The 26,445-nt window shown below is 36.8% G+C and overlaps 1 protein-coding gene across 5 annotated transcripts in view; it reads right to left on the reverse strand.

Moving 5' to 3' along the window:
• The window catches only part of FHIT (fragile histidine triad diadenosine triphosphatase), a 629,655-nt gene extending 613,692 nt beyond the window's left edge, over window positions 1–15,963 (reverse strand). For 3 of the 5 annotated variants that reach the window (XM_030043304.1, XM_030043297.1, XM_030043303.1), the window contains exon 1: window positions 15,901–15,963. The gene's annotated coding sequence lies outside the window, so the exon portion shown is untranslated. Of the gene's footprint in view, window positions 1–6,882; window positions 6,994–15,900 lie in introns of all 5 variants that reach the window. The other 2 variants (XM_030043301.2, XM_030043298.2) reach the window with 2 other exon arrangements.
• Window positions 15,964–26,445: the final 10,482 nt, after the last annotated feature.

The raw sequence follows: 26,445 nt of genomic DNA on the forward strand, positions 1-26,445 counted from the left end.
CTGTTAAAAGAGTTTTGCTATTTCCCCATTCAAAATGCTGATTAACACTAGAAGTAGGCACTAGAAGTAACACTAGTTAGGCAACGCAGTCCTATCCTACTACATCTAATGTGTATGCAAAGATAATTAAAATGTGCAATAACTTTCAAAGAAATATTGCTACTTCAGAAGTAAGCATCTATGAAGTCAGCTCCAGTAACTCATACTTCTCCAAGCAACTGCAAAGCTCTTCTGCTGAAATACCATTTTGGTTAAAGAAATCACTTAGCATAAACCTCAATGCTAATCAAGCCAATGCCACACATTCACATTTGCTTCACTGGCATCTGGATTTATCCTCAACTGGTCTTACTAGACCAGTTGACTACTGTGTCTATTACAGTTCTTACATTCTGGGCTTTCACTGAAATTTCTCACTTAAAGATCAAATACAATATAATAATATTTTTTTTTTTTATTATTTTGAGCTAAAGCTGCACCAGTTTGAAACCATCCATTAGAGTATTCTATCTAGGAATGAACTCTTATACCACAAGAGAAATATCCATTATAAGCTTCCTAATGACAATATAATAAATGTGCAAAACCAGGAAAGTATGTCATTATACAGTGCCCACTACAGCATGCAGAGACCAGAACGTTTGACTACACACCCATATACCAAATTTCCATACACAGAGAAAGCCATTGCTCTAGTCTCAGTATCAAATAGTAACAAAAAAGTTCAAAGGACTAAGTATCCCTAATTCTAGGACTCCAAGTGTATCTCACAGGACACTTACCTAATAGCATTGGAATCTACCAACAAACCCAAACATTAAGAGAGCTGTTTTATGCATATCAAAGTTTAAAAGATCTTCACTGGTACCAATGTTTGATTACCTGTAAAGCTATGCATATTAATATGAATTTGGTTCTGAATTACAGTATAATTCGGGGGGGGGGGGGGGGGGGAGGAAGTAATTTTGGAAGCTTTAAGCAGTATCCAAAGTAGTTATATAAGCCAGATGCTGTGGATAATCATCCATTTCTAATTCTGATTATGTGCAACATCAGGCCTTATATATCACTCTCACCAAAGGCAAGTATTACTAATCTTCCTCTAAAGAACAACATTTTCTCAGTCTACCTTTTCTCCCTTTCTATTCCTCTCTTTTCACCTGAACTAACCTAAGTCTACGTTTAGATACTGATACTTGGTCTTTAATTCTGATACTCAAACTCACCACTTGGAGATGCGCCATTATAGCATGTCATACTGAGATTTTATCCCAGCTAACCAAGTCTTTTAAAAACTTTTAAAAAGTCACACACCAGAATTTACATGATATGAGAAGTATTACTGTCACAATACTAAAAGGCAAATTTTTTTCCTGATACCTAGGAAAGTGATAAACAGGATAAAACTTTATTTAATAGAAATTGTTTCAAGTAAATCAAAGACATATAATAGTTTCGCATGTTTTATGTTATAACACACATTCTAAGTTGTACTTCAAATACCCTAAAGTTCAAAAATTTAAAAAATTTTTTTAGTTTTGTTAAATCACACCATCAAGGCCTAAACAGCTACTGCTTCAGTTGCAGCACTGGGAAGGATACATCTCACAACAAGTATAAAACACTAGAACTATTTAACAGACTAGGCTTCAAACAGCAAAACTGAAGAAAAGCTGACACAGAAATGTCCCTCATTGAAAACACTTAGGTAAAGAGAAAAGACAGTGCCTGCTACTAACAATAATGAATCAGTGGAGGGAAGCTTACAAATTATACTAATTAGTAAGAAGCAGGCAAGAAAAAGAAGAGCCTCAAAGCAGTAGCAGCATCTTGGCAAAACTCCCACAAGCAAATACACTACCAGTCTAGGCCTCACAATCCTTCTGTATCTGTCAAAGCACACATACCCAGCAGTCAACCATTTGCCACATGAGAGTAGAGTCAACCAGCCTGGCCAAATACCCAATTTACTAAAGCCATTTTTTAAACTAAAAAGAAATCTGTGTGACCTGTCTGCTGCTACTAATATCCAAGCTTGGTTACATCCACACAAACTGAAGCAACTGCAGGTTAAATATATACTAAATTGATCTTTGGCAAAGAACATTAGTGCTCTACTTAGAAAGACATATTACTTACTACTGAAAGAGTTGCAACTTCCTAGATGAGATTTATAGTCTTTTACCCATAAAGAGAGACTCAGAACAATTTTCTAACCTTTCATATAACTGCAAAATACGTCCATCCTTTCCATCTAATGTGCACTAAAATATAGAGTTTTGTTAAGTTTTGGTATTATGTTTTCAATAAGCATGTTCTGCCTCATTCAGATTTCATCTCCTAAAGTCAGAAAAGAAAGAATGTCAAAATACTTTTGACAGAAAAATCTAATTTGGTTAAACAGCTCAAGACTTTCCAAGTGAATGTAAAATTTGAAAAAGGTACCTATGTTGAAGTGAAAAATCATCAATTATTATTGTTTTGAAAAATCTCTTTATTGCTACAAGTTATCATTAAAAAAGTCAACAAAAATATTTCTATGATTCTACAGACAGAACTACAACATAAGGGGACTTATATAACAGACTTTTTTAGGACAAATATTAGGCAGCTTACAGATGCAGTTTCTTTTGTATTTAATAGAAGCCCACTTCCTTACTAATTGTCATTTAGTTCTGTGACTGAAAACTGCAATTAGTTATGCTTCACTGACATGCACATGAATCCTTTTGTGGTTATATTATTCAACCTGAACATTAAAAAGCAGGACTGTTAAAAATTCTAAGGGATTGCACCACCTCCCTATTTTATTAAACCATTTGTGGCAAGAGACAGTTAAATACTGTGTATCCTTTAAATACATTATTCTGGCTAGGAAAATGTTAGTCTGCCACATGAATGGAACAAGCCAAGAAACCAAAAACCAAATAAGACTACTGTTTAGTTTGTGCAAACAGTACTTAATTTTTGGGGTGCTCACAAAACAGGAAAAAAATAAAATGCCTTACTAATACTGTTTTATTTTCAAATGGACCTCATAGTTACAAATGAGCTTCACTAGAGAAATAAAACTGACAGCAAAAAAACAACAAAGGAAAACAATTTTCATTAGTTCAAATGAAACTAACAAGGGCTACCAGCAGTAAAAACCTAGCTTCTTTAAATTCCAAAATGAATCTCCTCTCCTGACCTTTATAGAGCTCAAGATGCATACGTACACAGAATAAACAAAATAATTTGAAAGCAAATTCACTGAGTGTGCCTGACCTTTGAAACAGCACAGATAATTTTAATCAGATTTGCACAATGTTAGTCTGTCTCAGTTTCCATGTAGCAACACAAAGATGACAAAACTACTTAAGGAAAAAAAGACAACATTTTACACAAATAAAAGCATCTTTAAATATTTTTTGAAATAGCCAACAGCCCTAAGAGTCTCAGGTTCAGGAAAGATGCCTGTGAAATTCTACTCCTTCAGTGTCCAGCTAAAGCTGCACAATTCAGCTCTAGAAAGAAAAGCCCTTTCTGCCAGTTATGCAAGTTTCTCACAGTTTAGTTGAAGAGCTGACAACTAAAAGAAAAAAAAAAAATATAGAAGTTACACAAACATGTTAAAAATTGGGTTTTGTAGGAGCGGCCAGTAGTTGCCTCCTTGATCGCCTAGCGTATAGTAGGCTACTTAAAGCTTCTCAGTTATGTTGATTATCTTAGATTTTCAGAGATAATCACTAACAAAAAAAAAAAAATATATATCAAGATTTGCAGCATAAATAGTCTGACAAGCAGTGCTGACTAGTAAAAATTTCTAGTTACAAAGAACAGTTCTCAGAACTATACACAAATTAGCCTTAGTTGAAACTAGCTGACAATACCTTCCTTTTTGGAAGGACAGATGTTACAACAAGAGTTACAAACCATTTATCAGCCACAAAAGCTGACCATTGCTTGTAACACTTGGAAAAACAAAGAAAGAAACCTTATACTTTATGCAAGCTCCAAAACAGCTTACTGCAAGTAGTTGTATTGCTTATGCCTGATGAAATGAGAATTAACATGGTGAGCTGAAAGCCCTGTTTAGATTCAGAACATGCAACCTCCATCAGATCAAACCTTCCATACTGACAGTGACAACAGGGTTCTGCCCAAGCTGGAAAACATAGCATGAGAGTAAAATACAACTAACTAAACAACCAACTAAAGCTGAAGTTTGGCTTTGGTACATCTGAGAAAAGAACAGCAGTGAGTATAACAGAGATCCTCATTATTTACCCAAGACTAAGCTCTACTTGAGGTATGCAATAGGACAATATAGCTTTGTCAAATAATGCACTTTAACAGCAGTAGCTCAAATTAATTCTAGCCTAGTTGGTTTTAAAGCTTAACTTCTCAGCATTTACAGGGAGATGTTCAGTTTAACAAGCCACTTAGATATCAGAACAGCTGAAAAGGAAGTATGAAGTAAATACTGTTAACTACATGAATTTGTAACTATGCATGGCTCACATTAATTTTATACATTGGCTGTTTCCTTGTAGAACCACCACTACCCTCGTAATATCTAAAAGCAGCAAGATGAGCCAAATGTGTTTCTGAAGACAGAATTTGGTGACCTTATCCACACTCAGATCATTAAAAGCAAATATCCTAAATTTGACGTGGCCTCTGAGACAATAAGCAAGAGAACAGAGTTCAGATATAATTTGAAAACAAGCATTGCTGAGAGCTAACACATGTTAAGGTGGGATCATGAACACCACAGGTTTCCAGAACAGCAATCTACGATTTTTGTGTCACTGATTTGTTATCTGAATTTGTTGTAGGCCATCCAACCCTTTTTGATTATGGAAACAATCACATTCCTCTTCTGCCCGACTACTGTGGTCTTTTTCTCTCTCCTTTGCTCACAGTGGATTTTATCCTAGAGCTTGTCTTTTGCCACAGCTATCTGATATCCTCATCTTTTCCTAATAAGGAGTTTAACTTATTCAGCTTATCAGGAGGGTTGAGAAGGGAGTTGATCACTGTGTACAGACACTTACACAATCTGACAATGTAAAGCACTCTGACCTTGCAAACAGAGTCATACAGGACCTAGCACTTGGAAATGAACATTAGAAAAACTGAAACTTGAGTAAGGCCCAATTTTCAGACACTGAAAGTAATTTAAAATGAGCTGAAAAAATTGTAAATAAGTACTGAAGTAACTTATGACTACATTATTGCATTACAATTTATTAACATGAAATGGAAGTTATCACTCTGCTGTGAGGTAAATTCCAGTTTTGTTTTGTTTGGGGTAAGAAAAGGAAACCTACATGTACCACTAATTATGACAGTTTCCATTTAGGAAAGCTCCAATCTATGGAATGCTCATCAGAATCTCATAGAAAAAAAAAATTAGTTCAATCACTCACATTATTAAAGGAAAAAAATGTTTCTATGAAAAGATGTAAAGAGATGCAATGCTCTGTTGAACTGCACTTTCAGGAAAAGCTCATGCAGTCAAAACCTGCACTTTTTTCTTGAAGACTTTTTTTTTTTTAAAACAGATTTACAAAAATTTAGACTGAAGAAACCCCAGCCTTGATCTGATTATTAGTTAAAATTTATTTTCTCTGTTTGCAACTACAGCTTTCAAGATTTTTTCCTAACATCCTTAAAAATCAAAATGGACAATTAAATGTTTCATTGTTTTCAATAGGAAACAACACTAACAGCAATATCTGTTAAGCAGCAACACCTACCTTAAGCAGGGCAGGGGGCAACAAGACTTCCCCATAGGCATTCACTCAAATTTAACTTCATAGTAAGTTCTCCTAAACTGTCAGGCAAAGTTTAATGTAATAAGTTTCTCCTAGGAACACCAAGTATTTATAGTCACATGTATTTCAGGCAATAGGCTTTATGGTAGTGTTTATTTTGATTTTTTTTTAAAACTTCTAATTCAATATACATACTGTGCTGGCTGCTAAAGGGATACAGGGAAAAGTTATTCAGAAAGCATATCCAGGAAGAACTCTGTCGATCCACTAACAGCGTAGGCCAACTGTTTATCTATGCTCTATTTGACTAGTTAAATTTACAATGCAGAACTTGTATGACCTGTCCGTAACACACACTAATGAAATATATTTTTATGCTGAACTTCTGTACAATATTTTTATGCCAATACATATTTTTTAATATATATTTTTATGCCAATACTTCTGTACACAGTAATGCAACTCAGCTGCTGATCCATTACAACATGGCCACATCCCAGTCTGATGCTAATATTGAATAAATCCAGTTTTGATGCAGTGCCTGTGTGGCTGGAAGTCTGTAAATAGTATCTGCAAAGAAATGACAGCATTCTGCTTATCTCTAAAATTGACTGTAAGTATCCCACTGTCATTAAGAGCTAAGAAGCAGCAGCCACCTATCAACAGAGAAATCCAATAATAGATGAATGATTATCTAGTCCACTCTGGATCACAGTCAAACTGGTTTAAATGAACCTGTTGAATTTATGAAAGCATTTGCACAGATATGGCTAGCACGAAAAGGCTGTTTAAAAAGTGCTCCTTTTCACCTCAGTTGAGACAATGCACAAATAAAGCAGCACTTTGTCTATACTACTGCAGTGTAAATCTGGTTCAGAGGATGAGGCACTCTCAGTTATCCCATGTTTCCAAGCAAAAATTTCTGGGTGGTAAGGCTAGCAATTCTTCCATGTAAAGCAACTCCCACTTCTCTCTCCAGATCTTGTATAAGCTCTTGTGATTAACTGTCTGTAGGCTGTACAATGAATTGGAACAATGAACTTTTCAAGTTTGTCAGGGTTGAAAACAACTCATTTTTGTATAGTCAATTTGCTCAGATGTCTCCACTGGTCTGACTCACCACAAGATCCAAGAAACAGCTGTACCAGGATAATAAATGCATTACACATGGGAAAGGAAACCAGCAGATGCGATGGAGTTGCTCGATCTGGAAATCCTTGAGCTGGTTATGCTATTAAAAATAGAATAAATAAAAACAAGGAATGAAAGCTTCTGTTAGTAAATCTTACTTTTCGTAGTGGTCGAATCTTGTAAAACTGACTCCGTCCTAAAAAAAGCAGCGTGCTTATGCTGTTAGCAGGCAGTTTAGAAACTGGGTTTTTTGTTTGGTTGGGTTTGTTGTTTTTTTGTTGGTTTTTTTTTTTTGTCTTTTTTTTTTTTAATCACTTCTCACTTAAATGATTACACAAGTATCTCTAGACAGGCCCCTTGATCCAGAGTCAAGCACTAGCTTAGTATTGCTTGCATCTACATAGCAAGAAGTTAGTATTACAAGTATAGGTGTAGTTCACTCCCATCATCAAGCTATCTTTCCCACCCTTGACTTCAACATTTCTGCAGTGGTTTCTGCATGGACTCAACCCATGCTAGCACAGCTTCGAAACTGACAGTCACTTCAATTGCCTGTATGGCTATATCTTTCTAGATGCTAGTACCAGAGCAGCAACACATTTGGTCTGGCAACAGCAGTCTCAACAACATATTCTAATCATTTGAATGATTAAAATGTGATTTCAAGCTCTGATGCTTAGAGGAAAAGGATATAGTATCTTCCGATCACCATCAGCCCCAAAGTATCTAAGTTTCCATCATGTGTTTTCATAAGGTAGTATAGTACAAAAATATTTGTGAATTAACAGCTCTGCAGTAGGTAGTTTCTTACAACATTGGAAAATATTATTGGTAGTTGCATCATACAGCCTCAACACAAAAAACTGAGAACTAGTTAAGATGTGGGTCTTAAAATAAACAGAAAACACTCGATGAATAACATAGGGTGATTTTTTCTTTCCTAATGCTGCCTTCGTATTCATATTTTCAATGTACAGACAAAGAATGCTCACATACATGTTAAGTGTACCTCAAAAACTAACATTACACTAGAAAAATACAAGAAAAAACAGCTGCCAAACAGAATAAGACTTCTTTCTACTTTGATATTTTCTTTTCAAATTTTAAAGCACTTGTCTACATCTTTAGGCACACAAATCCTTTAAAAACACTTGTTTTTCTAAGAAAGCCCTTTTCATTTGACTACTCCCATAAAAATATCTATACTAAAATGCACTACTTTCTTTAACGTTGGAGTACCTCGAATTGTATCCCGAGTTCAAAATAAAAAACCCAGTAAGATTCTTTGCACAGTGTTGCATGAACATCCAACCACCACTAAATCTTTCCTGTTTTAAATCCTGCACCTAGTATCCTCTTTAGAACTGCAATAATCTTGATTTTTGTTACGAAGTTACAGACCCGTAACTACTTACCATCCCACAACAGTTTAATTGCTACAGTCCAACTGCCAAGAACACTCTTCCTTTTCCAATTCAGTACTTAGTATGACAACTTATGATAAATAAATTTATAATAATTATATAAATAATATAAATATTTAATAATACTGGTTACATAAATAATAGTTGGAGTTTTTAATAGGCAAATGACTACACTTAACACAAGTCTGTAATAACTGAACCAAAAATATTAGTTGATAATCTGTATGCAGCAACACATAAACAGGCACAATAGTTTGACAATCAACAGTTCACAAAACAATACTATCACTGTAGTTTCATGATAATTTAAATACGACTTCTATGAAAGTTTGCATAGCAATGGAGGTTGAAGTCCAGAGTCATAAAATTTTCTATGGAAATATTGTGTACACTATTAGCTCTTCATTCAAGATGTGCTTGTCTGTATTTTGTTTTTTCCATAAATACATGAACCTAATCATATTTTAAACAAGACTACATTTTTTCCTCAGCAAAACATCTGCCTAATCAAAAATGTGACTGAAGAGATTTATAAACCTTAGATTTAGGCAAGCTCCCTTCTGTCCTTCCCCCATCTCCTTCTAAAATTGAATGTTTTAAAGCCAAATTTGACCTGAAAACTTCTCTGCAACGAATAAAATTCTGCTATTCTGAAATAGTATTCATCAGAACCATATAATTCTTAAATATTTAATAACACAACATGCACTAAAAAGAGACTGAAAGCCTGAAATCATTAGGAGATGTCCCAGCACAAGAAATAAAAAGAGGACATACATTTCTCTGCAAGTGTAATTTCAAAGTCCTTTCACATAGAGATCTGAAGACTGCCAGCTTGGTTGCTTTGCTACTGTATATTAAATAAGCATGTAATGAAGCTACTGGTTTTGATTCATTGAGGTGCCAAAGATCATGGGTAAAGTATATAAAATTAATGATTATTTTTATTTGAAAGTGGAATATCAAGAAGGTGGTAAGAATCAGGTACAGCATCAAAAAGAACAAAATACTGACAACAACATAAAATCCAGCACCACTTCATTTTAGTGACCACTTAGAAAAATAATAATGCATGAATGCCATTTAAAAGCTATTTCCAAATCCAAAACCACTATGAAATACTTTACTTCCTATCAGTTCAGGGAATCATTATATTTTTTTTATTAACAGAAAACTGATTCCCATTCTTAATAGAAGCTAAATGCAAATTTAAGCCTTGTATGTTACCTTGTGCTTTCTAACATTCCTTCATTATCTCTTAGTTCTCAGTTAAGACTTGTACACAAACCCAGCAAAACAGTTTAGAAGGTACTTAATTTTCAGTATTTGCATAATACCATTGAACAGGACAAATAATATGCATATTTAGTGCCAAATGTCAGCACTATGCCAATTTAAAGCCTTATTCTTTAACATTTCAGAAACAAATTTGAAAACAAATTAAATGACATCCGTAAACTCTTCCAACAAGTCAGTGTGCAATGACTTCTAAACAACAGAATACCTTCCAAGGCCAATACCTACCAGACACATCAGATATTTAACAACTTCAGACCTTGCTAAATCTGTGCAAATGCTAATGCTAAAAAACATTAATGTTCAGAAGAATTAATATAAATGTTTTTGACTATTCATGCACTAAGCCACAGCATTATTTTGCTAAAAGTAACAGGCAGCACTGCAGTGCCAATACAGAAAATCTGTACTTTGGAGTAACTAGAAATGTGAAACTGATAAATGTAGTTGCTGAACTGGTTGCATTACATTGCAAATCTGATGAGCTATACTGGGAACATTCAGTATTGCAGTGAAAATTGATGAGAGGAAAAGCACACATTCTGATTAAAATCAGAAGGTTTATTTACATCTCACATTTAGAACATTTCCTTTAGTGTTGTCCACAAGGTTAAAAATAGCTATTTTACCGAGGCCTATTTATCATTTTTCATGTTTACCACTAGAATAAACCCCACCACTTCCAAAAAGAGTAGTCCTTCAGAAGCACTGTAACATTTTGAAAATTTCTACTGTAATTTTAAATGTTTGAGAATGAGGGTTTGTTTCTGAAGAATCAGATTTGGCATTACCCAGACCTCTCTACCATCCAAGGATATTCTTGTTCTCATGGCACAAATGAATATAACTTTTATCCCAAAAGGAAATACAGTATACAGCATACCTGTTTCTTAACATAGAAAAACCAGGTATTAGCTATCAATGACCTATCTTGAATTCAATAAGTCACCACCTTGCTAAGCATGATCTGCCCGAAGTCTACATTTTGCCCATCTATTCGCTGTTGACCATTAAAATATGCCTGACCTTTCCAAGTTCCTTCTAAGAAGAAACAGAAAGCAAAAATTACAAGGGGCTTCTGGCCATGATAACCTATTTGATTTTCAGCAAATATCAATGCTTGATTCTGCTACAGAGTTGCATGTTGATAATTATCTTAAGTGATTCCTACATATTTCTTTTTTTCTTTTTGTTTGTTTTTTTAATGTGACAGGACTGTGTTTTTCTGTGCAATTTTTCTAAGACCAAGGAAACTGTGGCTCTTCTGGAGAAGACAATACTACCAAACACATTACTGTTCAAAAGCTTTCACTTATGTGAAGACAAACCAGTATTCTGAATCTTTACAACAGAATCACCATTTCTGTGCTGTGTATGTATAAAGCAAGAATAAACTGTAATCTAGGGATTCCTGCCAGAAGAGTGGCACCAGGGCCAACAGACACACACCACTATTTATACAGTTACACATACTCCCAAGCTCCTCTTCCTTTTTTCACAGGAGTCAGTGCTCTAATTAACTTTTACCTTAAGTATTTTAAAATACACATTGTGTACTCCTCAGTCTTCATTACAAATACGTGTGAGGAGAACATTTCACTCAAAATGTACATCAGAACACTATCTTCCCTGTCTTCTGCTCCAGGGAAGCTGAAACCTAGTAACTTAAACAAAACAACTGGCAGAAGCAAGCTGAAGCAATCTTGTAAGATCTGGAAAAGCAAGTAGGAGTGGAAAGGTCCAGTATCAGCAGCTGACTTTAACAAGAATAAAGCGTCAACAAAGAAAAATCAAGTTCAAAAATAGTGTTAGGTATTTTGTCTATTCATTATGAAAACTTGCTTTTTTTGAACTCTGCTTGGTCTGTGACACCACTCTATATATAAGAAATAAGACGGGAGGAAAAAGAAATTTCTAATTACTGCAGTAAAAAGGAATCTGGTCAACAAAGCATTTCCTTAGAAATGTCAGTAACATACTGTCCACAATTATAATAATCTGATTACTGCAAGATGTGCCACCAGAATGCTAGTTTTCCTACATTTGAATAATTGCTATGCTGATCAAGATCCTCTTCAACACCACCTCAAGCTAAAGTTTAACCAGACTAAGAATTAAGGATGATTCCTTAATGTTCCATTTGCCGATCAAAGCAAATTCTCTGGCTGAGCATAGATAATAATTCTATTAAAACGTAGCTAACTAATCATCTAATTACTGTCCCAATCCTTGAAATTCAGCACAATGATATCCACTTCTGGTGGAATATCACAATAACAGCAAAAGATCAGCGTAAGTAAAACTGAATATCCATGAAAATATTCATGAAGTTTGCAATGTTTATCTCTACTTCACCTGAAGGCAGGGGAAACAAGTAAAATAGAAAATAGCCCCTCAATACATTGTGCTGTCTAGCTATAGGATTTCTTATGTTAATGCTTTCAACTTTTGGGGGCAGGGTGGTATTTTCCAAAATAACAAAGTCCAATACACTCAAAACCAGTCTTTTCTTCACTCCGTTACCACAACCGTCTGCAGGAACCTATCTATATACCTGCTCCTCTCTGAAGGTAACCTCAGCCCTCCTGCTCCAATACATGTCCCTGAGCAATTACATTCTGTTGAACCTCCATGTAGGGTCCTTTTATAGTACAGGATTCCTTCTCACAATCTAAACACTTGTAGAGGAGTGCTCTTTTTAACAAGAACTCTCCAGTCTGTTCCTTGTAGGAATACAATTAATACACTGCCTTGAAATTTAAGGGAGGGGAGGGGGAATTAGTCTTAATTAAGGACTTCTGCAGAAGCTCCTTCAGCAGCTGAGTCACTTATTGGCTTTTGAAAGAACACGCAGATTTTAATTGTATACTCACCAGTAAGACTGCATCAACATAGAAAGTGATGGGTTAGTCATAAACAGGACTAGATCCAGTTTACAGATACAACCAAAACAAGCATGGGAATCAAGTTCAACTAACACAAGTTTCATTTTTACTAGTAAAGCTTTCTAAATGCTGAACATTATGAAGCTGCTTCTCACACAACCCAATTTTACCCTTACTTTGTGTGCACATTATTATGTAAAGAGGTAACTACTTCACTATAAAAAAAAAAAAAAAAAAAAACAAACAACCAAAAAAACCCTTAAAAACGCTCGGAAGTGAAAGGCTTCAAATTCTGACCTTGAGTATTTACTATGGATATTCAGAATTACCCTGTAGCTTTAGGAACAATCATATTTCCCTCATGTAGACTCAACCACCCAAAGGAACCCAGTAGGCATTTTATCACCAAATAAACCAAACCCAGAACTGGTTAGGCCTTTTTTTAAAAAAAATATTCCAATTACATACACATTTTAACATTGCACTCAGAAAACATGAGTTATAAACTACAAGGATGCACAAAGAACACATTGTGCCAAACATATCTGACAGTTTTATTTGATAAAATACTGGTGTAGTACAGAAAGTCAAGAAGAATGAAGATAATTTATTAAGACCTTCTTTAAAGCGTCCATCTTCCCCTAAGCTTATGGAAATAACAGAGCAACAAAAACATGTAACCCCGTAAGAATAATTTAAATATAACTGCAAAGAAATGCAAACAAGACATTTAAGCTATTATTAAAAAAAAAGGAGAAAATATGGATAATACTGGTCAACCTAAGTTCCACTTAAAAACAATTAATGTTAATGTACAAAATAAAACATTGTCTACATAGCACCAAAATATTTGGAAATAATCAACTTGCATTTTGTAATCATTCTAGTATTAGAATTTGAGCTATAGAAGTCAACAACAGTTTTCTCACAGACTTAATAGATCAACATTCGGGCCTCTGTAGTAAACATTACCAATTTGTCTGAGGCTGTTTATATACACACTAACAACATTCTATACACAAATCAGTTGACGAGGTTGAAAAGTGGCAATATTTTTAACTTTTGCAGAAATAGACAAAATTATAAATACCTAAAATTATATAAACAAACACAATTGACATAAACGAAGCTGCAGACACTGGAGAAGAAAAAATGACTTTGACATATAAAACTGAGTAATTCTATTTACTGCAAATACACAAAAGGATTCATGTGACAGATGACAAAATGAATATGAGAGGATTACACATTGTAACTATAACAACGCAAATCCTATAAAGTACGTACACAGTTGTAATATGCAAGACAGTGGATAATCTTGTGCTCAACATTAAGTTATATGAGTTGACCCAAGCCATTGTTTCCAATATCATCTCTATAGCCTCCAATTTTCCCAACACGTAAAAATATTAATTTGGTCACTAGTAAAGTCAATGGAAACTGCAAACAGACAACTCAAAGGCTGTCAAACTAAAATATTTGACTATTACTACAGCCTTAGTTTAACACACTCTTCTCACTGCACTCAGAGACTGAGACATAAACCACAATAAAGTAACAAAATTACAAGAAGCTGAACACAAACATCTGAAAAATGGACTCAACTAAAAAAATGTTTAATAAATAAGTAAATGAAAACAAGTAGGCTCCACAGTTTTCACATATTGCTGCCTTGATTATTCTAAGTTTTCTCAAGACTATAATACCAATTAAATTAGCATTATTATAAACAGCATGTTTTGAAGAGATTTAATTAGAACTTGCATCAGAAGTGCTATACTCGGAAACATAACAGCTCACACTGAATGAAACTAGCAACATTTCTGCCCAAATATCTTACAAGGGAAAAAAAATAAACAAGCTGAAAGAAATACAACTACAGGTTTCATAGCAAGTGGCAGAATTGACAAGTGAACTAAATTCAGCTTTTACCAGCTCTCTATGCCTAACACTCACAGGAAAAAAACAGTGTGTGTGTACAGAATTTCTTTACAGCACACAGAATGTAACTTTCAAAGACAGCAATGGTACTCTGCTGTCATCCAAAGATTTAAAACTACTCAGAATATCTAAAAATGCATTTGAGGGGAAATATGAAAGCAGGTTCTGAAATCAGGGGGCCTGCTATTTATTGGAGATAAGAGACATCTTGCCCTGAGGAAAAAGGCAAAGTATTTAATGCCACTTTTCCATTAGACATTTCAGTGATTCAATTTAAAATTAAGTAGCCAAGATCTTAGCACATGCCCTGGAATGCCTTATTTGAATCACCAACATCCAACATTCGAAAATTAATTACTCAGAAAAATGCTTACAGATGACATATTGCGTGCAATTATTCTTTGAACTGAACTTTGTATTTTCCTCTTTTTAAGAATGTTATCATTTAAGATTTTTAATTACATTAAACCCTACAAAAATAATTTAAGCCTAAGCTGCTTTTTGTCTCAAAAGCAATTTTCACCTGAACATCCTTGAGCTTACATCTTTTCAGTTCTAGCCTAGAACCAAGAACGAGATGACTTTTTTTTTTTAGCCCATCTTGGTTTTACTCATTTCCTAGGTGACTTATTAAGAATCTGTAAAATTAATCTCTTCCTTGGACACATGCTATCCTTCGAAAAACACAACTACCTTTGCTATGTGTATTGTCACCCAGTCCACCCAGGTTCAGCTAAAATCCTTTATGAACTGGTACAAAAGCACCAGATCGATCACTTGGACAAAGTGTGTAAAGCACCTAAAATGATTTTAAGTGTTACTATCTTATACCTAAATTTAAATTCAAGTGATCGGCCAGAGTCTCTGTAACCCTAACACGGGCAGGTCGTTGCAATGACTGCTTTGGTTTTGCTGGGGCACGAAGGTTAACTTGCTTTAACCCACTACGTATCTGTCCCCAAAGCGGGTTCCCCCACCTCTCCCACGGATCACGCGTGTACGGACGAGACGGGAAAACGCCGCCGCAGAGAACGAGTGGGTGCCACCTCCGCACACCGCCGAACGCAAGCCCCAAGCGAGGGGAAACGGCCAAGCGGCGCCAGCAAATAAAACACTTAAAAACGAGCCAGAAATGCTCCCATTACGGTTTATCAACATCCAGCCGGGAGGAAGAGGGGGACGAAAGGGCCAGTGAGTCGGCCTCAGCCCCGGCGCAAGGCGGCGGGCAAGGGAACAGAAAGCGGCAGCGGCGGCGGCCGCCTCAGGGAGCGCGCGGCAGCCCCGGGCGCAGCGGCCGGCCGGCCCTGAAGTAAGGCGGCGGGGGACGGGCACAGCGCTCCCCCCCCCCCCCCCCCCCCCGCCAGCTCTGCTTCGCGGCCGCCGCCTCCTCCTCCTCGCTGGAAAGCTCAGCGGCGCAAGAAGGGAGAGGGAGGGGTAAAGGAACACAAAATGGAGACTTACACTCCCTCTCCTAACACGCATGCGTTGCGCCGGCGAAAAGGGGGTGTTGTCGCAGCGCACGGGGCGGGCGGGGAGGAGGGTTCGCCACTCAAGGAATGGCCGCCGGGGCGGTGCGGGTGCGTGGTGGTGGGTGGCTGAGGGAGCGGCCGGGCGCGTGGCGGGAGGGCGTTCCCGCCCCGGCCGTTAGCGGGGGAGGGAGCGTCGCTCGCGCTTCGTGAGGAGAGCGGCTGCTTCGCGCCGGTGGCCGCCCCTCAGCTTGCCCCGGGTTGCGGCCCACAAGAGGGAGGTTTGCAGCTGGTGAGTTGAGGAGCGCACCTGGGGCTCTGCTGTGGGCGGTAAAAGCCGTGCCTGGGTTCAGCTGTGTCCGAAACGAGTCGGTAGGGAAAAGTCTCACAAATTGTGTGGGTGCCCCCCTTTTGACTCAGCATTACCAATAGGTCACACGGTTACAAGTAGGGAAAGTGGTGCTACGGTGTGTGTCCCACACTTATGCTGTTGCCTGGGTATCTGCTTTCGGCCCAAGTGGAGACAGTTGCAACACTACCATCAATTTTCCTTTCTTTCAAGTGGCTTTAATTTTTAGTTTCTATGTAGTGATAGTGAGACTTCACCCCTCCCTGCCTCAGAGGAGGCAGTGGTAATATGTCCGTTGAATTCCCTGGCACAGATATGGATGCTGGTGCATGTCGGTTCAGTATCGGAGTCCCTCTGCAGCCATGGGCACCTTCCAGAGCAGTGCATCCAGCACTGTGATTAGCTGCTGCCATTAAGTATTTGTCCTTCCACCCTTCTCCTAAAAGGAAAAAGCATGATTAGTAGCTTCCTTTAGTTCAGTTGGACTGAGCTTTCTTAGTGAAGACAAGGTCTTACAGCAAAAAGGCAGGTTTCTAGTGGGTCTTTGGTTTGTAGGAGAGTTCATTTTCAGTCTGGTATCTTAGAAAGCTCTCTTACATAGCTACTTTTATGTATATCTGCTGTAGAGGAATGAAGTTACTGAACATCACAGTTATTCCAGTGCTTCAGGCAATCAGATATGCTGGGCTCAAGCCCAAACCTTGAACTTTATTTTATATTCTAAAGGAAATGAGTATAACAAATGGAAGACAGGTTTGATGTATTTGCTGGAGCCAATACCACTAAGAATTAATGCAAGGCACTCTTCTTATTGCTGTATTAATGAATACTGCCACAAATAATGACCAGTACTGCAAGTATCATAGCTTATCCTGTACAGTCATATTGAAGACATTGTTGTCACCAACCCATGAATGTGGTATCAAGTGTCATTATTACTTAACACCAACAGAAAGCCAAGATTGCCTTTTGATGCCACTGCTGTGGATAATGCCTCGGTATCTGTACTTCTATACAGCAAAGTCCTCTGCCTAATCCCAAAAATCACTCCATGCTGAAGTGACAGCATTAATTCCCCCTGCTGTTACACGTTTTGCCAGCCCTTTGTGACAGTGCACAGTGACAGCTCCCTTGTGTCAGTTGTCTGCAAATCTACCCCAGATATGTCCCTTTTACGGTGCATACACCTGTCTTCTAGGATTATGCAATTGATAATCCATTACTGGCTGCTCTTCCTATATCCACTTGATCCTGAGAAACATACTGAGCACTCATTTTGTTTACAAAAGCAAATACAGTGTGTACAATTCCCATATCTAGTACAAGTGAAGTGTTTTGCCATCACAGGGTCAGTTTGTATATTTCTTAATGATTACTTTCTGCAGTTACACCCTGGATGGCAGACAGACCTTTCCCTCAAATTACCAGGTCATTGTAAATGCTAGTTTCTGTGTAGTAAATTTTGACTCTCTAAAGATTGCTTTGTACTTTCCTGAAGTCCTAGCATGAAGTCCTAGTGTTTTTAATGGCATTACAGTTGTGCATTGATTTTATTACCTTGCACTGATTTGGTAGTTTTCCTCATGTCTTATTGATCTCGGTGAACTGAGTTAATACATAATAGTGCAGCAGGCAAATAGCAGTGACTGTGTTTCCCCAAATTGACTCAATTTGTCATTAAGGAACACGAAGACAGTGAAGTCTGTCTCTTCACTTCAACTGCCTAATCTGCATCACCTTTCTGCCTTTAAGTTACTTGACTTTTATGGTCATCCCACTCTGTAAGGATCTTACTTTTCCCTTCATGACATGCTTTACTGCCATTAATTGTTAAGGAGACTATATCACTAGTAAAAGCAAAAACCATCAGACTTCTATATAGACAGTTTCACTGCCATTTGCAGATGGAACTCCATTCAAATCAAGGGGTGATCACACCCTAATGAAAATATGCTCATTTATCCTTTTATGTGTGTTGTCCCTTGTTTACTCAGTATTTTAAAATAGTATTCAAAAACATTCCCTCTTTTGAGGTCTGCAAACAAAGATAAAAATTTAAGACTGTTTTGTTGTCTCAGTCAGACACACTCTTGTGATACTGTGAAAACAAAACACTATGCTGAAGTACATGCTGAAAAGACTTGAGACTTCAGTAAGGCAGCACATCAGAAAATCTGCTTAAATATGTCAGAAAGTTTTAAAACCAACAAAAGAAAAAAACCAACCCTGAATGTTATTCAACAGTGTTGAAAACAAACTGCAAATCCTAATCTCTTTGAATAGCTCTAGTCATAATTCTCCATTTCTAACGTTGCAACCTCTGTCTGTAACCAGAGATTATGTGTTACATAAATACTTGCAACTGCTAAAATGTGTAAAAACCGCATGAAGAGGTGGGCTACTGCTACAGCAGAAGCCTTTGCTTACCAAAAAATAGATTTAATATTCTGTTATTAACAGAGAAAAACAAATGCAATACATCATAAGCAAAAGTGAAGTGTGTTTCTAGATAATCTGCTTCTAACATTCAACTACACATGAAATCTCCTCTTGAAGAAAAGCTGGGTATAGATCCCAGGAAAACATTCTTTTAGCTCACTACTGCTTATTTGTTTGATGGGACAGTTCACTTTGTTCCTTTATACTGAGCTGCTTTATATTTATGCAGAAACAATTTTTTTTCTCCCTCTAATCCTTAGCAGGAGCATGGGCCCTTAATATCTTGTCTTTGCCCATCTCACAGTTTCAGTAAGTCAAGTCCTTATAAAAGTTGTTTTACCTGCAAAGTGATAACATGAGAGTCTCTCTGGCTCTGTGATGCATGGGAATTGTAGTTTATTTTTTCAGTGAATTGTGTGGTTTCTACTATGAAACTATTTTTGTCTTAAATTACAAGTCCTAGAACTGTGATGTTACATAACATTTATTTTCAAACAAACTTTCTTCTGCCTTTTACCTTAACATTTGTTGTGTATCCAAGAAGTAGGAACACAGTAGTTCTGAAGAAGTAACAATGGTATTAGTAAATAAAAATCTTGCAGTTTTGTTATCCCTCATAAAACAAGGTGATTCTTCTTATGGTCTGTTTCTTTTGGGTTCTGAGATTTAAAGTGTGTGTCTATTTCTTCTTTCTATGTGAAATTACATTATTCACAATCCTCAAACATCTGTGAGATGAGACCTTAGTGTATAGCCATCAGAAAAGCAACAAAGCACCATAGGACTTTTGTAAGAAGTTTTCATTGTTTTCTTTTTGTAGTATTCAATCCTAAAGCTATATTTTGTTGGTTTTATTTAGATGGAATCCAGATAATATACTGTGCTGGATTACCACTATTTTAAGGAAGCTGGGTCTCAGGCCTTAATACAGTTTCACTTTCATGGCTACTTCTTTATTACTGTGATGCGGGTTTACTCTAAGTATTTTCTTCAAGCTGCAATGTATTATCCACTGGTCAACTCAACAACTACTTCTTTAAGACCAATTGGCTGTTTCTTCTAACTCACTATTAGTCATTTCTCTTTTCCTCAAAACCGGGAACAGTATTCATGTTTTTGGCAGAGTAACAATGATACTGCATCTAACCAAAACAGCCCCTTCTGTGAAGCCAGTCATTAATTCCTCTCTGGTAGCTTGTCATCACCAGATGTCTGCTGAGTTTACACCCTGTGCATTTCCCGTGACTGCACCCACAAGGCATCCACAAATGATTCTGTATTTTCAATAAGAGTACCACATCCTTTTATGAACTTTCCTCTTCACTACCTCAGCAGCTGCAGCTGCTGACCACAGAACTGCAGCCTCTCTTTACGTTTCGTGTTGTACCTCTCTCTTGACTGAAAGAGTCTACAAACAGTGTAAGAGTATAATGTTACTTTCACTTTAAGGATATAGTTTTATCACTTAAGATTTTGGGAAGTGGTTTTTGCACAGAAAGTAATAAGAAGTATTCTACATGCAGCACAGAAAAACATTTCCAGTTTTATATCAACAAGTAGAGTACAGAATGTTTTTGTTTCTCATAAGAATCACTGGCAAGGAAGTCTAACCCTGCCAATAATAAAGCATATCTGAAGGAGGACTCACAGTTATATCTAAGCATGAGGAGAAGCGTAGGCACATTTCCCTCCAGAAATCTGCACTCACTGAACATGATCACCAGCAGTAGATGCAATTAGCTATGTCCAATTTACATTTTGAGCAGAAGGGACAAGCTTTCACAGCATGCTTAATACAGCGAACACAACAAACTGGTTTTTGTGAACACAATGCATAGTTTCTCAGTTCAATAGGAAACTTTACAAAATATATGTGCAAGGTGTAATTACAGCATGCCACAAATAAAATTTCAAAAGGGTAATTGAAACAACACTCATATCTTGAAAAAGAAACTGGTTAATTGATGTGGGTTCATAGACATATGTCATAGCATACAATACAATAAATAAAATATAAACACCAATTTTCAAATCAACACAGCTTGATAACTTGAATTCAAATTTTAGGAACAGCAAAAAAACCCCACCAAACCACAAAGTCCTAAATTACAATCCCTCAGCTAACTGGTAAAGATGAAGGAGAAATTCTGGGAACTGTTAATATTTTTCTAACTCATTAGGGGTTTTTCTTTCATCTGTTTTTTTCTTGCTCTCCGTGGCTGTTGAGACTAGTAGGAAACCAGCCAATTTAGTCAGAAAACTTTGCAGCATAGCAGGGAGTCTCATTTGTCATCACATGCAATAGCAGCTGTGTCCATCAAGAATGAAATTAATCAGTACAGACTAAATAAATTAGGTAATTCTTTAGATGGTTAACAATGTACTTTGAATGAGCAAAGACCAATCTTTGTCTCCTGGTACTGGGCTACTTCTCTTTCAAATATGCTGATTTTGTGGTTTGAAACTAAGGAGCAATGAAGTTCCTTAATGTATTTTTTACACAAATATTTCTGCTAACTGAAGATACTCAGTTTACACAAGGGACACAAAATGTTATAATTGTTGTGAGAGCTATATCCAGACTCAGGTTTTCTTCAACTTTCTTCAACTTCTTCCATTCTACACTTAATTATTTCAAATTCTTGTCTAGATTTCTTAGCCAGGTCAAATCTGAGAATTGCAGAAAACAAAAAGTATAAAACCCTGGGAGCACGTTTGTTTATGTAAAAAACCAAAATATACTATGTTGAGTTAATATGCTGAACATGTAGCCAATAAATCTATGAAGATACTGAACTTCACGCAGATTTTCACCCGCCCCAACTTCTGCACTAAGTAAAGCAGCTTTTATGTCATTCAGGAAGACAGAAATTTCTTCTTAAAAATTCATTTAGTACAGCCTTGAGAACATTTAGGACCTTTCTAACCCCAGGTTTTGTCACTTTGCACGATGTCTCTAGCCTGAAGACACAGATTGATGATGTGGTTAAAATTGCCCCCATGGACATAAATGAAGAAACTGGTTGCATAAGCTTTTTCCCTCTTCTTTTTATCCCCTCTATATGTTTGTTATGGAACTTATATGTAAAGCAAGTAAACAAGCAGGAAAAAACTGACCTATTCTGTAAAATATGAGAGTTACCCATTAAAACTCTGGCCTACAGCCATAAAAGATTTGTTTAGTTTTCTCGCAGTTTATGTCATGTCATGTACTCCTTCCTCAAAAGATCTGGACTGGATGAATTTGATACTGTAAAAATATGTGATATGTGAAAAGAAGAGCTGACACATATCAGCCTTCAATTTTGAGAAGAAAGCACATCTCGGAAGGCTAACTGGTTTGTAATTCCAAGAATGATATAAATATGGAAAAAAAAAAAAAAGGCTAGTACTGATGTACTAGCTTAAGGGAAAGCCTATCAATTGTTTATATTATTAACTGACCTTACTAATGGTATAATTCAGCCTATGATGCAATCATAAATGACTGGGTAAGTCATTACTTACTGAGTAAGTAAGTACTGAGTGAGCTGAATCACATGTATATGAGGTATATATACTGTGAGCATGATGGTTTCTCAGAATGCTGCTTGCCTGAGTGGGCAGAGGGCCTGTTCCAAAGATGCCATGTGATTAATACCCTCAGAGACTGTTAGAGGATGGTACATAGAATATAAGTGTAAAAGGCAGGAAAAAAACCAGGTTTGTACATTAAGACTTCAGTACTTACCTTACTCTTATGATCACAGTTCATTACCTCTTTCTGAAAAAAACAATAAAGATTTCCAGTTATTTTCAGGTTTTATTTTAATTCCTTCTGCAATGCTTGAAAAAAAGATGGTATATGGTGCCTGTTTAACTAAAGGAGCAAGAGCAACAACAACCTTAAGCAAGATCATTTTAATATAAAAAGAACTGGATCTTTATCATAAAAGAAGAAAGCAAGGAAGCTTTCATGTACTACTACAGAAAACTCATTTAACCTTCAAAATCTGCTAGGCAATTTTGTGAGGATCCACAGCAACTAAAACACATATTACAATAATTAAATATAGTAATAAAGGTTGGGCAGCACATATGTTATCTTCAAAAGTTGTTAAACAATGGATGGGAATATTAATGCAAAGAATTTTCATATTGTGATGCTATCAAGGGCATACATCAAAGTGGAGTACTTTTTGCAAAATCAAGGGAAAATTACTTTTGTTTTGGCACATGACATGACATGGCATGTCAAAAGGAATTAGAAAATGTTGTCAAAATGTACCAAGTATATTACTTATACGGTATTGTGCTTTACTAGGAAGGAAGAAACAAAAGGCAGAAAAGTTGCAGGATATTAACAGCACTTAAAGCAGCATAGGTAAGCGTTGTTACAATCTTTGTTCTTTTGCAGGCTAGCTCTAGTCTTCACACACAAGCTCTGTGTGAGGAATATGGCTCATGTGGATTTACAGAACTTAGATAAAATTTCAAATTTCTTAGGTGAAGTGCTTTCATCTTGATAAGCTTCAAATTATCTTTTCCTCCTGAAGATTTCACAAGATAAGTTGATTTAGAGCTCTGTTTTACATAGAAAAATGCTCTAAATTTCTCTTGTAAGCATCTCACTGGAAGTAACAAAACTGATCATAGGTTTGCTCAAATGTATTTTAAATTGGCTGATGGACTAATGTTGAAGAACTGCTTATAGCTATGCATTCACTTTCAGTGAGTAATTTTTATAAAATTTCTGTATGTCAGTGACACCTCATTTAAGGACCTTTTTTCTAAATCACATAAAACTGATTTGAATCAGTTATTGTTTTTAATCAAGTTCTCCTGGTCCAACTTACAAATTGTCCTTTGAATCCATAAATTACCTGAAGGAAATTTACCTTGAGAACAGTATGATAAAGTATCAACAAAGACATAACTCATCCTTTGACAATTCTCGGTGCTTGTGAAAAGCATTCAGTGGTGAAAACAGCTGTCCCAGCAGCTACTTAAATGTCGTTCCAATCTTACTTGACCAGGCCACAGAAAACTTACAAAGGTGAAGAGTTTCCACACCCCTCATAGCTTAAATGTTTCATGTTTTCCTCTTTATGCTTCAATTTTAGTAGTGGTTTAACCCCAACCAGCAACTAAGCACCACGCAGCCACTCGCTTACTCCCCCCTCACCCAGTGGGATGGGGGAGAGAATCAGGGGGAAAAAAAAGTAAAACTCATCAGTTGAAATAAGAACAGTTTAATAGGACAGAAAGGAAGAAAATGATAATAATAATAACAATAATAATACAATGACAATAATAATAATAAAAAAGAATTGGAATATACAAAACAAGTGATGCACAATGCAGTTGCTCACGGCTGCCAGCTGATGCCCAGCTAGTCTCCGAGCAGTGATCTGCCCACCCTCCCCCCCTGGCCAGCTCCCCCCCAGTTTATATACTGGGCATGACATCACATGGTATGGAATATCCCTTTGGCCAGTTGGGGTCAGCTGCCCTGGCTGTGTCCCCTCCCAACTTCTTGTGCCCCTCCAGCCTTCTTGCTGGCTGGGCATGAGAAGCTGAAAAATCCTTGACTTAGTCTAAACACTACTTAGGAACAACTGAAAACATCAGTGTGTTATCAACATTATTCTCATATTAAATCCAAAACATAACACTGTACCAGCTACTAGAAAGAAAATGAACTCTATCCCAGCCGAAACCAGGGCGGTAGGTAAGGGGTATTCCAATCTTTTTAGATTTCTTTTTCCTTTGGTTTCTCTGGTGATTTCTTTTTGCAAGGGGGTTTGAAAGTGACCGTAGGTTTCATAAAATGTATATGCACATACCTCTGTGAGCACCTATGCAGTCAACAAAGGAAAGATGCTAGAAAAAACTAATGAGTTATAAACAGTACTAAAATATGGTCTCATAGTCATTTTTATTACAGCATATTCTGACCTTTAAAGTCTTAAGGAACTGAGGGTAAATGAGAATCATCAAACTACTGTTTCTCAAGATTATTCTGAACAGTTGCAAGGACATTTGCACCTATGGGGCTGCTGGTGGGGATGAAGGAGTCTACAGAGTAGCACAGTTTCTCCCCGGTCATACATCATGCTATCTATACCAGATACGGCAATGTCAAACTGGGAGCAGTAGTCCTCTCCTCCCCATCAGCCAATCTGTCCCTATAATCTGTATCACAGTATCACTGCTGTGAGGGAAGAGTAAGCCTCCACAATAGAAGTACCACAGTACAGATACACAGTACAATTTCAAACAGTATGAGCTGAATTCTACAAGAGGAAGCTCTACTCCTGGTGTCAGAATTATGATTTGGACATCAAGAAACTTGGGTTTGGTGCCATTTCTTAACCAGTATAAATCACAGATACAATTCACCTGGTGATTTCTTTATTTGGCATCTGTAACCAAACAGTCAGTTTTCTCAACTCCTGTTCAGAAAGTGTAAAAATTATTACTTTAAGCCATAATTCACTGGATAATTGAACTACTGCCCGACAGTCATTTTGTGACTGGTTGCTTTGATATCAGTAAGCTTTTGATTTGTTTGCTGAGGTTTCAGTTAATTTTAATGATATTAATAATAGTTTAGTATTAATACTACTTTTGGTAATATGTCTTCTTGTTTATACTCAGGAGTTTTAATAAAGCACGTAAGACCCTGTCTTACGTTTCTTTCAATAAGAAACCCATGGAGTTTTGAATAGGTGTTCCCTGATTAACATAAGACCATGACCAGTTTTCTCTGTTAGCATATGGTTCTTACATCTGGCGTTAATCTGGGAATGTGGTCTGCAAGCAGGAAGGCAGTAGTAGAAGCAGCATGGCCCTGCACAAAGACTGACAAAAATTTGCAGCACTCAATGTTACAATCTCAGCACAGTCTTGTCACATTATTCCCACCTACACCACTGCTTTGGGGAAAGGAAAGGATTTCAAACTGGGATATCAGCAAAAGTGCCTCTACTGCTGGTTGGAGAAAGGGAGAATCTAAGGGTATGTGGGTTTACTGATGGTTTACAATAATTAACCATAGGCTGCCACTCTGCTTTCGCCTTCATCAGTACTCTGTGGCGGTGTCTTCTATGTGGTCCCTAGCAATTGTCCAGAAGTGAGCTGAACAAACTGAGGCTAACCTTATAAAAATACAAGCTGAATAAATTAATCAAAAGCTGTATTGCTAAATTCAAGAGGAAGACCAAGATATTTGAGGTTTAGATTCAGTCCTTTATAAGCATCCCAACTGGATCCATTATGGAGTCACTCGTCTTCTAGAATATAATGATGCAGCAGAGAAATTCGCAGGTCTTTAAATTGTTGTTTTGCTTTCGTATTTTCTGTGGGAAAAAAAAAATTAGAGTACAAAGCAAAACTGCATAGCTATCACAAGAAACTTCTAAGCAAAGCAAAATTAACATGAGAAGCAAGTAGAGAATTACAGAGAAAAATGGTGCTACTCAAGAAACAGATAGTACTATTAAGATCGCTTAGTTGGCAAGACAGCAAGCCTAGACTGATTGCCAACAGAATGGCAACAAAACCAGTCAGATAAATTCCAGTCTCACAAACATTAGGCCACATGGGAACATTTAAATGCAATGTAGTATGCTTGCCTAAGTAAGTGGTAGAAGAAAATGTTTCTTTTTTTTGGTAGAGGAGAATATTACATTTGGTAGAAGAGAATGGCTAAAAGCTATAGGCAGAATTTTAACCTAGATTGGCATTCTACTCAGGTAGTGAGTAGACAAA

This window comes from Aquila chrysaetos, chromosome 20, assembly GCF_900496995.4.
Source record: "Aquila chrysaetos chrysaetos chromosome 20, bAquChr1.4, whole genome shotgun sequence".
NCBI classification, from domain to species: domain Eukaryota; kingdom Metazoa; phylum Chordata; class Aves; order Accipitriformes; family Accipitridae; genus Aquila; species Aquila chrysaetos.